This window comes from Arvicola amphibius, chromosome 5, assembly GCF_903992535.2.
Source record: "Arvicola amphibius chromosome 5, mArvAmp1.2, whole genome shotgun sequence".
NCBI lineage: Eukaryota > Metazoa > Chordata > Mammalia > Rodentia > Cricetidae > Arvicola > Arvicola amphibius.
In genome coordinates, this window is record NC_052051.1 from 12,614,557 (window position 1) to 12,629,696 (window position 15,140).

The following is a 15,140-nucleotide window of genomic DNA, read 5'->3' on the forward strand; positions in this document are numbered from 1 at the left end:
GGTTACACGCACTTTTAGATATGATTCTTCAGCAGGTGGCGAGCAAGAACACTGTCAGCAAGAAGACAGGCCAGCATCCCTGACTCTTACCTTCCCCTTCTTCCAACATAGCTCGAGGTTGAGACAGGGCGAAGCACTGCATTGTCTCGTATCTCTGGCGAGTTTCAGGACTGGCATTCATGTCTTCCAAATATCGTGTGTTTTCATCAACATACGACAGTTAAATGTATGGCTTTTTTGTCTTCTGGGTCTCGTTATTCCAAAGAAACTCCATTAACTTTAGAAAAAAATTAAAATTGAAAATAAATTGAATTATTTTTTAGAAGCCAGGTAAAACTCAGTCAAAAATTATCAAGAATTCAAGCTACGGTTGGGGCCAGAGAGATAGCTTAGCAGTTAAGAACATCTGTTGCTCTCTGAAGGACCCATGTTTAGTTCCCAGCACCCACATGGTGGCACACAGTCATCCATAACTCCAGTTCCAAGGGATCTGATGCCCTCTTCTGACTTGGCATGCATATGATACACAAACATGCATGTAGGCAAAACACTCATCAGACACGCAAAACCTTTAAAAATTCAAGCTAGGGACTGGAGGGATGGCTCACTGGCTAGACTAAAGGGGTGGCTCACTGGTTACGAGCAGATGTTGCTCTTCCTGAGAGGACCAGAGTCTTGTTCCCAGGACCCATATCAGGCAGCTCCCAAGCACCATTTACTCTGATGATCTAATGCCCTCTACTGGCCTCCAACCACACTGCAGTCACACATGGCACACATTCACATGGATACATAGACATGATTTTTTTTTTAAATCTTTAATGCAGATGGTAAGTAGTGGTGCACGCCTTTAATTCCAGAAAGCAGAGGCAGGCGGATCTCTATGAGTTCCAGGCCACCCTGGTCTACAAAGTGAATTCCAAGACAGGCAGGATTGTTACACAGAGAAACTCTGTCTTGAGAAACAACAAACAAAGAATCCAAGTTATAAACTACTGAGTGTGGTAGAGCATGCTGCTGGCCCAGCTTCTATGAAGGCTGAAACAAGAGGACTGGGGAACAGACTGAGTAACACATGAGACTCTATGTAGACGACAGAAAAGAATCCATCTGTTTTCTCATCACACAAACTCCCATGTGATGTCACCTACATACTAACATTTCAGAACAACAATAAAGATGTCTGCGTAAGTTCAGCCTCACCAGAAGTCCCACTGGACATTTGAGCCCCTGGGAAAACTTTGAGTCTGCTGAGGCCATATTGAAAATGTTGCTGCAATCACTTGTTAAGCCTCGGTTCCTGGCTTCCTAAAAAGCACATTCAAATTCTTAAGAAATAACTAAGAAAAAATTAGACGTACTTAGAAGACACACATTTTATATGCAATATGTGTAGCCAGGTATGGTAGGCCACACACCTATAATCCAGCACATGAGACAAAAATAGGGGATCATGAGTTCAAGGCTTGCCTGGACCACACAGTGAAACCCTGTTTTCTCTCTCCCTCTCTTTCAAACAATATAATAAAACAAAGAGCGCACCTGTAGATTTGGGTAAGTGTTTAAGGAAGTCCTTCCGATCACTGTTCATGTAAGATGCTGTAGACACTCGTATTAACCAGGTCCTCCTGCTTGTACTGCAGATACTGTGTGACATTTTCTGACACAAATACAATGTTGCCATCTCGATTGACCACAACAGAAAACCATCCCAATGCCTACAGTGGGACATGTTAATAGAGGCTGTTATGAAAACTGTATCCCTGTGGCCCAAAAACAGTAAAGCCCTTCACCTCTTTCTGCAAGGGTTAGGGTTAGGTTAGGATTAGGATTACATTTAGGGCTAGGTTAGGTTATCCTTAGGGTTAGGGTTAGGTTAGGATTAGGGTTATCCTTGCAAATAGAGCCTTTAAAGAGTCAGTAAGTATTAAAAGCTGACCCCAATTCAGTATAAATGGTGTTTTCTAAGGACAGATAACAAGACACCAGGGACACACACTCAGAGAAAATGCCATTTTAAAGCATGGTAACAAGCCAAGGAGAGAGAACTCAGGAGAAGGCAACCTGATCACCACCCTGATCTTGAACTCTAGTCTTCAAAACCGAATAAATCAGCTCCTATTGCCTGAGCCACATGTTCTGTGCTATCCTAGCAGCCTTAGCAGACCAAGACTACAGCCTTCTGGTAAATAGAACTTCAAAGGGGAAAAACCAACAACACTAGCCTAATAATCAGAGTGAATACAAATTATCACTTCTATTAACAGACTATTAGCATGATGATTCAGAGCTTATAAAGGACTTTTTTAAAAGAGAAGGAAAAAAAGAAAGAAAGAAAGGCAAGCAGGGCATGACATAGCACACAGCTTTAACCCCAATATTCAGGAGGTATAGGCAGGAGCTAAGCTATCTAGCAAGTTCAAAGACAGCCTGGGCTAACATTACACACTGTCAAAAATAAATAAAAGCTTTCTGCCTAATCCCAAGTTAAAGTATAGGAATTATACTGTCCCTGAACAAGCATGTAAAAAGAATTTAAAATGATAAAACACAAAAGTAATTGCGATGACTCACTGAAAGAAAGACCAGTTGTCAAGTAAACTCGCTGAAGCGCTCGCCGGCCTGAAGTAGCACTGCGCCATAGTTAATCAGCTCTTCTCAAGGCAATTACTTTAAAAATATGCACATGTTAAATGTTTGAAATTGCCTCACAAGCTGGGTGCAGCTCCATCACAGAGCACTTGCCTAGCATGCATGAGGCCCTGGGCTCCCTCACCAGCACCATGAATAAAATTCTCCAAGAATACAGAGCTGAGGGCTGAAGTTGTCACTTGGTGGAAACAATGCTTGCCTACTGTGGTCACTTAGCATGTGCAGGCCTTTTTGGTTCAATCTCACGCACAAAAAAGAAAAGGTAAAACTGTGCAAGCAATCATGGAAAAAGCCACAGAAGGGTCTGAACGAAAATACACAAGTTCACAAGGTGACCTGTGAGTTTACGAGCTACTCTTCCTCAGGAACTTCTTGTGTGCGCGCCCCTCCCCCCCCCCCCCCCCCCCGTGTGTGTGTGTGTGTGTGTGTGGTATTTTCAGAACTATATATTTGTGATTGCTATAAGAATACTGAGCTATTTTCTCATTGCCAGCACCCCCCTGCATCCACCCTGCATATACCACATGGTAAAACAACCAAATCACAGCATGCTCTGGACAGCTACAATCTTCACATCTACCTGTAGTAAAAGTGGTCCTAAGGAGTCTTTATCAATGACCGCCTGTCCTGTAGAAGACACATCAGCTTTCTGAACATCATCATCACTGGAAATAGTTTTTCCTGCAGACACAGAAGGAAGCATCACAGTGAGCAGCACTTACCTCAGTGTGCACATGCACACTGGGAAGTAGGAAGTGTGTACACATGTACATGTACACATACATGCAGAACACAGTGTATGTATGTATGTAAGAGAATACCAAAACTTAATATTATCTAGCTTCGTGGTTCCCCACAAAGGCAAAAGGCACTCAGCTCCCTTTCTGCTAAAGGTGCCAGTCTTTAGGCCCCAGCTCCCCTCCCGCCAGCTTGTGGCATGGTGAGGAACTCTGGTCTTCTGCCACTTCTCTGGTAATTGTTTCTAAAAAGCAAAGTTGATCACTCCAGGGGCTTTGGGGGTGATTCTTGCTTAGCATGAGTGAGGCTCTGTTCAGTCCCCGTGACGCAACATGTGGGAAGGAGGTGTTTCCTGACTTTGTTATTACCTTGCTCTTTTATCTGACGTATCTGTCTCACTGTTTCCTTTAAAATCGCACATTTATCTGGCTTGACGTTGAAATTGTCAATATCGCTAAGATTTGCAGATATCAGCTCGGCCAGCTCTTCTATGTATCTGCTCTCCTGCTCCCGTCTCCACTTTCCACCACTGTAGGCAAGGCTGGAAGAGAGAGAAAAGCCACAGCTCGCAGCTCTCAAGAAAGCTGCAGGTACAATCTGCCCACCGAATGCCATTAGTTCCATGTGGAAACAAAACTCAGCCAACAAGAACTGTCAGAACGTAGCGGGACAAAAGCATACACTGCAGAAATTCCTGCAGCTTCATTCAGCGCTGCCTTTGATTAGTCACTGGCCTTGACAAAAATCAACCCCAGTTCCTCCATCTAAAAAATGGAGACAAATCACCTACCCCTGTCCTGGAGCGTCACAAGGCAATTTGCGTTTTCGAGACTCAGTGGCCAGTGGATCCAAGGAGCTTTCACCTAATCCACTCATCTTGAACACAGATCCAGCAACTAAGAAAGAAGAGGTAACAAGATAAGCACTAAAGCATGCATTTTCTATGAAAGTGTCATATGACAGAATGGCTGCACGCTGTGGTCCGGAGGCCCTTTTTCAGTGTACGTGTTATGGATGAGTGTGCTCACACAAGCTCAGAGCTTATCTGCACTGTAACCATGCTGGGTCTGGTGGTGCAAGCCTGTATCCAGCACTCAGAAGGCTGAGATAAGGGTTCTAGGCAAGCCTAGTGTAACGGCTTATAAAAAAAAAATGGCCCCCAAAGGGAGTAGCACTATTAGGGGTATGGCCTTGCTGGAAGTAGTATGTCACTGTGGAGGCGGGCTTTCAAGTCTCACTCAAGTCATGCCTCATGTTTCAGACCATGTCCAGTTGTCTGCCTGTTAAGATGTAGGACTCTCAGCTACTTCTCCAGCACCACACCTATCTGCACACAACCAAGATGATAATGGATTAAACCCTGAAAATATAAGCTACCCCAATTAAATGATTTTCCTTTTTCTTTTTTTTTTTTTTTTGGTTTTTCGAGACAGGGTTTCTCTGCAGCTTTAGAGCCTGTCCTGGAACTAGCTCTCTTGATTTTCCTTTTTAAGAGTTGCTATCGTTATGGTGTTTCTTCACAGCAATAGAAACCCAAATGAAGACACCTGAGACGAGTCTGGACCACAGAGTAAAACCCTATGTCATATCACAAAATAAATTATATTTAATGAGACTATCAAGACTCCAATCTAGATAAAATTGTAAATTTTATTTATATCCAAGCAGAAGAGATAAAATCTTATCCTGCGGTTTGGTAAGAACTCTTCAAACTGAGCAGCAGTGGTATATATCTTTAATCCCCGTACTCAGAAGGCAGAGGCAGATAGATCTCTGTGAGTTCGAGGCCAGCCTGGTCTACAGAACAAGTTCCAGGACAGCCAGAGCTACACATAAAAACCCTTTCTCATAAAAACAAAAAACAAACAAACAAAAAAAACTCTTCAAGTGGTGAACCCAGACTAGACTAGTCAGAATTTTTTTAATATTTATTTTTATTTTCTGTGCAAAATAAAAAATATTTGATTTTACCTGCATGTATATACATGCACCATGTGTGTGCAGTGCCCACTGAGGTGAAAAGAGGATGTCAATCTCCTGGAGCTGGAGTGAAGATGGAGTGGGTTGTGCTGGGAACGGACCTGTGGCCTCTGTCCAAGCAGCCAGTGCCCCTAACCACTGACTCATCCTCCAGTGCACAGGCTCTCTTTCTAGCTAGCGCTTCTGTACAACGGGTCATTTCTCTAATATTTATCACCTAATATTCTTCTTCTGTTAAGTTCAAATAAGCCTAGCCTATATAATAAACATTAATGTAAAACTCCTGTACATTCTACTTAAAGTCTTACATGGCAAGGGCTGCCATAAACTACACAGCAACAATTATTTACATACTGACTGGTGGAAAAAAAATAATATATCTTGATTAAGTTTCAAACACTAAAAAGATAAACACAGGGTATTTCCTTTTGAGCTTATACTGTGAGGTTCTATTAAGCCACATTTACCATGTTCTCATGTGTAATAAACTCTTGCTTGAACACGACAATCACTGGCCTGAAGAATTCTAAGTCTCTAATGTTAAAATGCATCTAGCATTTCAACCAGCCTGCCTACAGGGCATATGTCCACTAGGTGGCATAATACTACCAGAAAGGCCAATTAAAAGAAAACCCACACGTGATCAAACTTAAAATATGTAGGTCATGTTTGTTTTGAGACAGGGCCTTGTCGCACAGGCTGGCCTGGACCCCACTGTGTAACTGCTGCTAGTCCTGAGCACCCGGCCCTGCCTCTACCTCACACTGGGATGACAACCGTGAACCCTCCCATCAGGTTTCAGGCTACAGCATCATGAAGACGGGCACACTAGTGGGAAACAGCAAAGTCTGGTTCTGTCAAGGACGGAACTACAGCAAGTCTAGCTGTGTTACTGTCTGGCTTCATGTGTGCTTCATCTAAAGAACATTTTTAAACTAAGCAGCAAACTATGCACTGAGCACTAATATATCTGTTTTCACTTAGTTATACCAAATTTTGTGAAGCTGCACCCGAGTGGAGAATGGAAGACGTGCTAGCCACAGCAGGCCCAACTTTGCTGTGAAATACAAACTGGTACGTAGTAGCACATGATGGGGAATTCATAAATGCCACCAATAGCAGAAAAGCACTTTTGAATGCCTTCCCATGCCGTCAAAACCTAATCTAGGTCTGCGTTACTCAAATGGATCATCTGTGACAAAATTCAAACAAAACAAGAATCTGAAAGAGACTACAAAGGCAGATGCAAACACCACCCGCATCTCTAGCGGTCACAGCCAAGCTTGGCACCCGCTGAAGCACATGCATCCACCAAGTACACAGTAGGAAATGAACATCAGTGGAGCTATGCCAATTTAATGTAGCCGAACACAAGGACTAAGAGGACAGTTTTGGTATATTGTTTAACATTAGCCAACTTCCTTTTTGTTATCTCAAGATTCAGACAAGGGACAAGGCTTGTAAACTAGCCAGAAGCACAAGGGCACAGAAACAAAGATCAACAGGAATAGGGTGAGGAGGGCTCAGGGGGTATAAGCGCTTGCCTCTGTTCCTAACAACCAGAGATCATCGCAGGGACACACACGTTGTCTTCTACACTCCATTCGTACGCTGAGGCATCTGTGCACATGCAGGCAAACAAATGTTTTTGTTTTTGTTTTTTTTTAAAAAAAAGGTAAAACGAAATATATCAATAATATAAGCGTTCTAACTGAGCAAATTATTTTGAGGCTTAAGAAAAACTGTACCGTGCCAAAATGAGAGGGAGTGGGCTAGCTACTCAATGATAAACTAGCATTTTCCTGTGTTAGAGGCGTAGGGGAGGATACAGAACAGGATAGCACTGAACTTCTCACATACATTCATGACAACCCTCCCCCATACAATTAATTCTGGTTTTGCAGATAGGGAACTGGTTAAATAGCTTGCCACTAGCATCATAACTAGGTTCTGAATGGAAGAGCTATAACTAACCAACAAAAGGCATCAATTGTTCCTTGTATACATACATTTACCCCATTTTATTCCCCCACGACACCAGAATAAACGATTTATGCCGTAAATCACACTGCCCCCAACCAGTTAACAGGAAGTTGCTCAGCAAATCAGTAAGATCATAAATACTTCAGTTTAGGGGCATGAGGTAGGTACCTGGAAAGTAAGGGGTTACCTCCACAGTGATTATACCTCACCCCCTACCCACTACTTCCCAAGACACTCGCTAAACTGTGCTCTGGCCTAATACTACCCTTACTTCCATGTGAGATATGGAAAGAGTGGCTAACACAGCAAGAAAATCTGGGGTGAGAAGAGCAAAACTCTCTAAAATAGCCTCCAAGTGTCTGTTCTTGGGTGTGCTATGGTGAGTAAACACTGAGGCCAAGAATTGGCAATCTCAGCTGTGACTCAACTTCCCCCGGCTTGTATGCCAGGGTTTTATACAAGGTATGATTAAGTATACTAATTATGAGTCTTTGTAGTGCCTCTTTAGAATCACAGAAACTTAGGAAAATTGTTAAACAGCAGCTGTGGATTTGAAGAACTGCTTAGAGTGCTATGCAGAACCTGGGACTGCTCATTCTAAATGGGGGTGGGGTGGGGTGGGGTATGAGGAAGGCACCTGGAAAGAATTTACAAGACATCAAGAAAATTTACACATAAAGGTTTTGCCTAAAATACAAGTCCCAAATGGATGTTCCTATTCAGTTCAATTTAGTGGCTTGTCACCACCAATTAATCTAAAAACTTAATCTTACAATATCAAATTCAAAGGTTTTTACAAGTGATGGTGACTCACGCCTTTAATCCCAGCACTCGGGAGGAAGAGGTAGGTGGATCTCTGGAGTTCCAGGACAGCCATGGCTACACAGAGAAACTTGCCTGAGAAACAGAAGGGAGAGGAGGAGGAAGAAGGTGACCAACTCCCCAGGGCATGTGCACATGCACACACTAAATCTAATAAAACTTAAAATGAAACTCCCTGTCATGTATGTACTGGAGCCCCAGTACTTGAAAACAGAGAAGCATCTGGAAGGTAATCTTGACTTCCAAAGCAGTTTGAGTCTATCCTAGGCAGCACCACAAACCCTGTCTCAACACAAGTATGAAAGCTAATTCTACTGGCAGTGACAAATAACCACCAGGCATATAAACATGAATTCTATTAGGTACTACAGTAAGTCTTGCTGGAACTCAGTGACTAACGTGATTCAACAGAGGAATGGCTGAGTACATGTATACACACCAACACACTCACTTGCACATCACATGTGTGGATTTCCCTCTTAAGATTAGAGGGGGTGGGGGGGAAGGGTGTGTGGAAGGAGTGGAGGGGAGTGGGAGGAGGGGAAGTAGGAATTTGGATTGGTATTTTTTAAAGTATAATAATAACAATAATAATAATATTAATAATAATAATAATGTAATGCCAGTTTTCAGAGCTTTGGCAATGTCTGTTTCTTAAAATAACCTTTGTCTCCAAGAGATGCATTTCCAGACGGCATGTTCTGGTTTCCTGCAGCTGACAATCAGACCCTAATCCCATCAAGGACCTTCCATGCTGCACTGAAATGCATGACTTGACTTCACTACTACACAGCTTTTCTATTATTATTTGTGGTGCCAAGCACTGGGTCATGAAGCTGACATTTCAAATATAGATATATTTACTTTCAAATAGAAAGTAAATGTATAATTTCATTATACAGTCTATTAAAATCTACATTCATTCATATCAAACATTCATCAAAAGTCCTTCAGTAACGAAAGATACTCATGGTATTCATGGTATTCATGGTCAAGTTCAACATTATGGCTTCAGGTGAAAGCTCAAAGTTTATCATGGCAGATTTTGCAGATTTTGCTCCTACAGTCCTACTCTGCCAAGCCCACATGGCAGTGCACAACTCCAGTTCCAGAGGATCTGACACCCTCTTCTGACCTCTGCATACGCCATGCATGCACATGATGCACAGAGAACAAGTGCAGGCAAACACCCACAAAGCAAAAATTAATAAATCTTTTTTTAAAAAAAAGTGTTTCGGGCTGAACAGATGGTTCAGCCAGTAAAATGTTTGCCTGAACTCAATACCCCAATCCACATAAAAGCCAGGGGCAGTGGTGGGCATTTGTAATCCTTCCATGTGCAGGGGAGGGAGGAAATGAGAAATGGATGGGGTAGGACGAGATAGAAACCAAGGACTCACTGGCCAGACAGCTAAAAGGCCTATGTAAGACTCAATCTCAAAAATCAAAGCTGGGGGAAAGGGCTGCAGTGGCAGTGAGATGGCAGAGAGCCACCAAGCCTGTTGACTTGAGCTCCATCTCCAGAACTCAGGTTTGTTGTCCCCACCCAATACAAAGATTGTAGGTTGGGGGCTGGAGAGATGGCTCAGCGGTTAAGAGCATTGCCTGCTCTTCCAAAGGTCTTGAGTTCAATTCCCAGCAACTACATGGTGGCTCACAACCATCTGTAATGGGGTCTGCTGCCCTCTTCTGGCCTTCAGGCATACATGCAGAGAGAATATTGTATACATAATAAATAAATAAATATTTTAAAAAAAGATTGTAGGTGACAAGTTCTTTTTTTTAATAATTTATTTTTTATTTTATATGTATTGGTGTTTTGCCTGCGTGTATGTCTGAGCAGAGGTGTCAAATCCTGGAGTTACAGACAGTTGTGAGCTGCCATGTGGATGCTGGGAATTAAACCCAGGTCCTCTGAAAGAGCAGTCAGTGCTCTCAACCTCTGAGTCAACTCTCCAGTCCCATAGGTGACAATTTCAAAAAGTATTTTAAAACTGAATTAAGATGGCCAAGAAATTCAAGACTATAAGGCACTTAATATATATAATTATATATATATATATGTAAATATATATAATATATTATTATATATAATAAAAATCTTCTACTCAAGCTAGAAATAAATGCTCAATATTAATGAGAAAAGAACTGATGTCCAGGGAGGGCTGCACACACACACACATGTGCGCACATACAGAAATAGAGGATGTGAAAGTAATTATAAATTTTCATAAATTACAAAGAGTAAGACAATCACATCACTCATTATCTGAGTACTACATACAGTAAAACTCAAAATAGATCTGGTTAGCATGGAGTACTGTCTGAAGCCGAAGCCTAACAGATAAGGCTGAGTCCCACGTTAAGCAGAGTACACACACACCGAATCACTGATTTACCAAACTAAAGCAAAGAAGATAACTTTAGATCTATCTCAGGGTTGGCCTTGAAACAGCAGGATCATAGCAAATTTACATCTCTGAATTTTGCCCTTTGGGGGGGATTTCTCTGTGTAGCCCTGGCTGTCCTGGAACTCAATCTCTGCGGTCTAGGCTGGTCCCTGAGTGCTGGGATTAAAGTCATGCACCACCACCAGAGGCTCAACTGCATTGTCTAAAAATGGCAACCTACCATTTTGACAAGGTTAAAGTAATTAAAAATCCTATTTCCAAAAGCAAAAATTAACTCATTTGTTTAGCAGATGCAGGCTCTTGCAAATTAGCTTCCCAATGATACTGCCACCTACGAGTGTTGTTTTAAGAAACATGCAGGGCGGTGGTGGCACATGCGCCTTTAATCCCAGCACTCCAGGCAGAGGCAGGCAGATCTGTGAGTTCTGAGCCAGCCTGATCTACAGAGCAAGTTCCAGAATAACCAGGACTGTTGGAGAAACCAAGCCAGCCTGGTCTACAAAGCAAGTTCCAGAACAACCAAGACTGTTGGAGAAACTCTGTCTTAAAAATCTTAAAAAACAGATCTTTGAAGCCAGAATACTGTACATGACTTTAATCCCAGCACCTGGGACACAGAGGCAGGTGGATCTCTGTGAGTTCTAGGCCAGCCTGGTCTACAGAGACAGAGTCCAGCAAGGGCCACCAAGTGATATCCTGTCTCAAAACACAAAACAAAAATAAAACTCATGTTAAGACTCATAGTTGGTTCCTTTTTTTCTTTTTTAAGTGTATGGGTGTTTTGTCTTCACATGGATGCAGCACTGCCCAAGGAGGAGGGACTGTAGTTACAGTTGGTGAGTCACCATAGATGCACTGGAATTGAACCCAGGTCCTTGGGAGGAGTTCCTAGTGCTCCTGACTACTGAGTCATCTCTCCAGGCCCTCATAGTTGATTCTTTTTAATAGGAAGGAAGGAAGGAAGGAAGGAAGGAAGGAAGGAAGGAAGGAAGGAAGGAAGGAAGGAAGGTGGTGCAAGGTGGATCTTTGTGAGTTCAAGGCCAGCCTGGTCTATACAGTGACTAGAAGACAGTCAGGGTTAAATAGAGAGATCCTGACTAAAAAATAAAAAAAAAAAAAAAATTGAATTTTTTTTTTAATCAAAGCAAAGATTCTGGCAACTTAACCTGACTAAACCATAAGTGTCTTTCGCTATACAGCATCCTTTTAAGATGGTTTCATTATTAATACCAAGAGACTAGGGATTCTTACATTTCTTCCTAAAACAACATATCAAAAACCCAAATAAAATCTCATATATACAAAAATAATTAATCTTTGCTTCTTAGGTCCTGGGAAGGAAGGTAAAGCCTGCACAGTCGTGTCTAGAAATGCAAGGACAGTAGAACTACATCTGTATGGAGTCACTGTGTCTTCTGCAGTCTGAGCATGCTCTTGCAGCAAGCCAGTGTGATCTGCACACCGATGGGGCTGGGACTCAGATGGGTCCTGGTACCTGAGGCCTGTGCCAACCACAGAAAGCGTTTCTTTCCTTGACGAACTTACCAACACATGGTGGACTCTGTGCTTTACTCTAAAACCCCTTTTAGCTATCACCACAATCAGATTTTAAAAAGCTAAGCAACAAAATTAAAAATTATTTCAATTCTACTCATGTCATCTTCCAGAACACCTTTCCACAGTTATCTGCGGGGCTTTATTCCTTTAATTCCCTCTTCTACATTCTGGTCACATTTCAGAGTGTAGAAATTAAAGAAGGGCTAGCTCACAGGTGACATTGCAAGACCACAATGTGAAGATGCTGTATTTTCACTCTACTGGTTGTAAAGCTGGACCAAACAGAAGCTCTCAGAGAAAGGAATCAAACATCCTGCACTACTCACTTTCAGATGCTGTGTATTTAATACACAAAACCCACTAAAATGTTTAGTTTCTCGTATTAATGATAAGTAATACATTTTATTTGAAGCTTAGAAACACATGTTAAGCATGTGTGCAACTGAAAAGCTTTAAAGTTGCTTGAAAATGTGAAAACAAATAAGATTTGTTAGCCTTGCTCAATGTCAGCTGCCATGCACTCCTGCCTGATACATACAATTTCACAAAGCAAAGACCTAGAAGAGGCAATTTGGAATCCACCAGCTGCAGGCACTGATTACATACAGCAAATTCTACCCAAGGTCAGACGTGTAGGTTTTTAATATCAACTTCTAAATAGCTCTGTAGCTTTGTTTTGCCTTTTGAGACAGGGTCTGTGTACCACTGACTAGCCTGGAGCTTGCCATGTAGACCAGACTAGGCTCATGGAGAGCTACTTGCCTTTACCACCTGAGTGTGGGATTAATAGAGTGTTCAGCCACACCCAGGCTAACATTCTTTTGAAAATAGATTTAGAAATGAAAATGCTAGGAAAATAATTACAAGTGTGGCCTCTACAAGCCACAACCACTTATAAGACTATTTTCATTAGTTCATTCTGAAAATTGTTAGGCTGGGACTCAGACCAATTACATTTCCTAATTTTCAAAATTAGGTACTATAAAAGGTATATTATCACTGACCTGAAGGCTTATTTTGTATTTTTGTATGTTTTGTGTGTGTGTTGAACTCAAGAGCCCCATGAATACATGCAAGGCAAGCACTCTATCATCTAAGCTACAACCCCTGTCTTCGATCCAATATTTTTGTGTATTTTTCTATGTTAAATAAAACTCTTTCATGAACAAAAACAAAAATTTTATCCAATTCTACAGGTTTAAAAAAAAAAAAAACAGTGACTGTATTAACCAAAGATGAGTTCAGGACTGAAGAGAAGATGTCCAGTGCCTGAAAGCACTTGTCCACTTGCCAAGGACCCGGGTTCATTTCCCAGCACCCACAGGGTAGCTCACATTCATTTGTAAGCCCAGTTCCAGGGGAGCCAACAGACCACACATGTGGCACACATACACACATGTAGGCAAAACATTCATAATCATAAAATAAGTAAGCCTTAAAAAAAAAAAAGATAAATTTGCATGTCAAGAGTGGTGCCATTGGGGGCTGGAGAGATAGCTCAGAGGTTAAGAGCATTGCCTGCTCTTTCAAAGGTCCTGAGTTCAATTCCCAGCAACCACATGGTGGCTCACAGTCATCTGTGATGGGATCTGGTGCCCTCTTCTGGCCTGCAAGCATATACACAGACAGAATATTGTATATATAATAAATTTTTTTAAAAAAGTGGTGCCACACTGAATACACAGATAAAAACATGGAGTTTGGAGACAATCTGGGCTATTATAGGAAGATCAAAAAAAATACATATATGCAAATGAATTCTAAAGTATTCATTACACATTCCAAGAGTGTCATACTTATAGGAAACTACTTCAACTGCAGGTCTGACTTCAGTAATGGAAAATTCCTGTCAAGAGTTGTTTGTTTAAAGCATCTTGTACAGTATGTGATCTCTGCTCAGTAAGCCATAGCAGTGTACACTTATACTCCCAGCACTTGGGAAACTCAGGCAGAAAGACTGTTCAAGAGGTCAGTCTAAACCACAGACAAGTACCAGATTAGCCAGAGTATCAGAGCCAAAACTGCATCTCAAAAAGCTTAAAGATAGGGCTGGAGAGATGGCTCAGAGGTTAAGAGCATTGCCTGCTCTTCCAAAGGTCCTGAGTTCAATTCCCAGCAACCACATGGTGGCTCACAACCATCTGTAAAGGGGTCTGGTGCCCTCTTCTGGCCTGCAGGCATACACACAGACAGAATATTGTTATATATAAAAAAATAGATAAATAAAAAAGATCTGGGAGTCATTTTTAAAAAAAGCTTAAAGATAATTATAATAAAGTAAGCTGCTATTATTAAATTTATTTGGGGGTAAGGGCTTGGTGTACATGCCAGTGCATGCCATAGTACAACATAGCACCCACTTGGTTAAGGCAGTGTCTCCTGCTTCTACATCTAGCTGCCTTTGAGCTTCAGGGAGCTTCTCCTGTCTCCACCTCTCATCTCAGCTTATGAGTTCTGAACTACAGATGGAGGCCACTGCACCTGGCTTTTCAGGGGTGGGGCTGCGTTATGGAAATGACACTCAGGTTATCAGGCTCATGCAGTTAGGCCTGTCACCTGAGCCATCTTCTTGGCCCAAAAGCTACATCATATTCAAAATACTGAATATATAAATTCTAACGAAGCCATGCCAAAAAAGATACAATGTGGCAAAATTTAATTATGCAGAATACAATCTTATAAACCATCATTAAATTTAAAAGGGAAGTATATTCGACCAATTTTATTTTTATATTATTATTATTTATTATTATTATTAGTGTTTAAAGCTAAACAAGGAGTTGGAGAGGTGGCTTGGCAGTGGCTATTCTTGCAGAGGACCTGTGTTCGATTCCCAGCACCCACATGATCGCTCACAATTATCTGTAATTCCAGATCCATGAGTTCTGATGTCCTCTTCCGGACTTTGCAGGCACTACATGCATGTGGTGCATAGACATACAAGCAGGCAAACACCCAAACACATTAAATAAATCAGATCATACAACACACAAAATA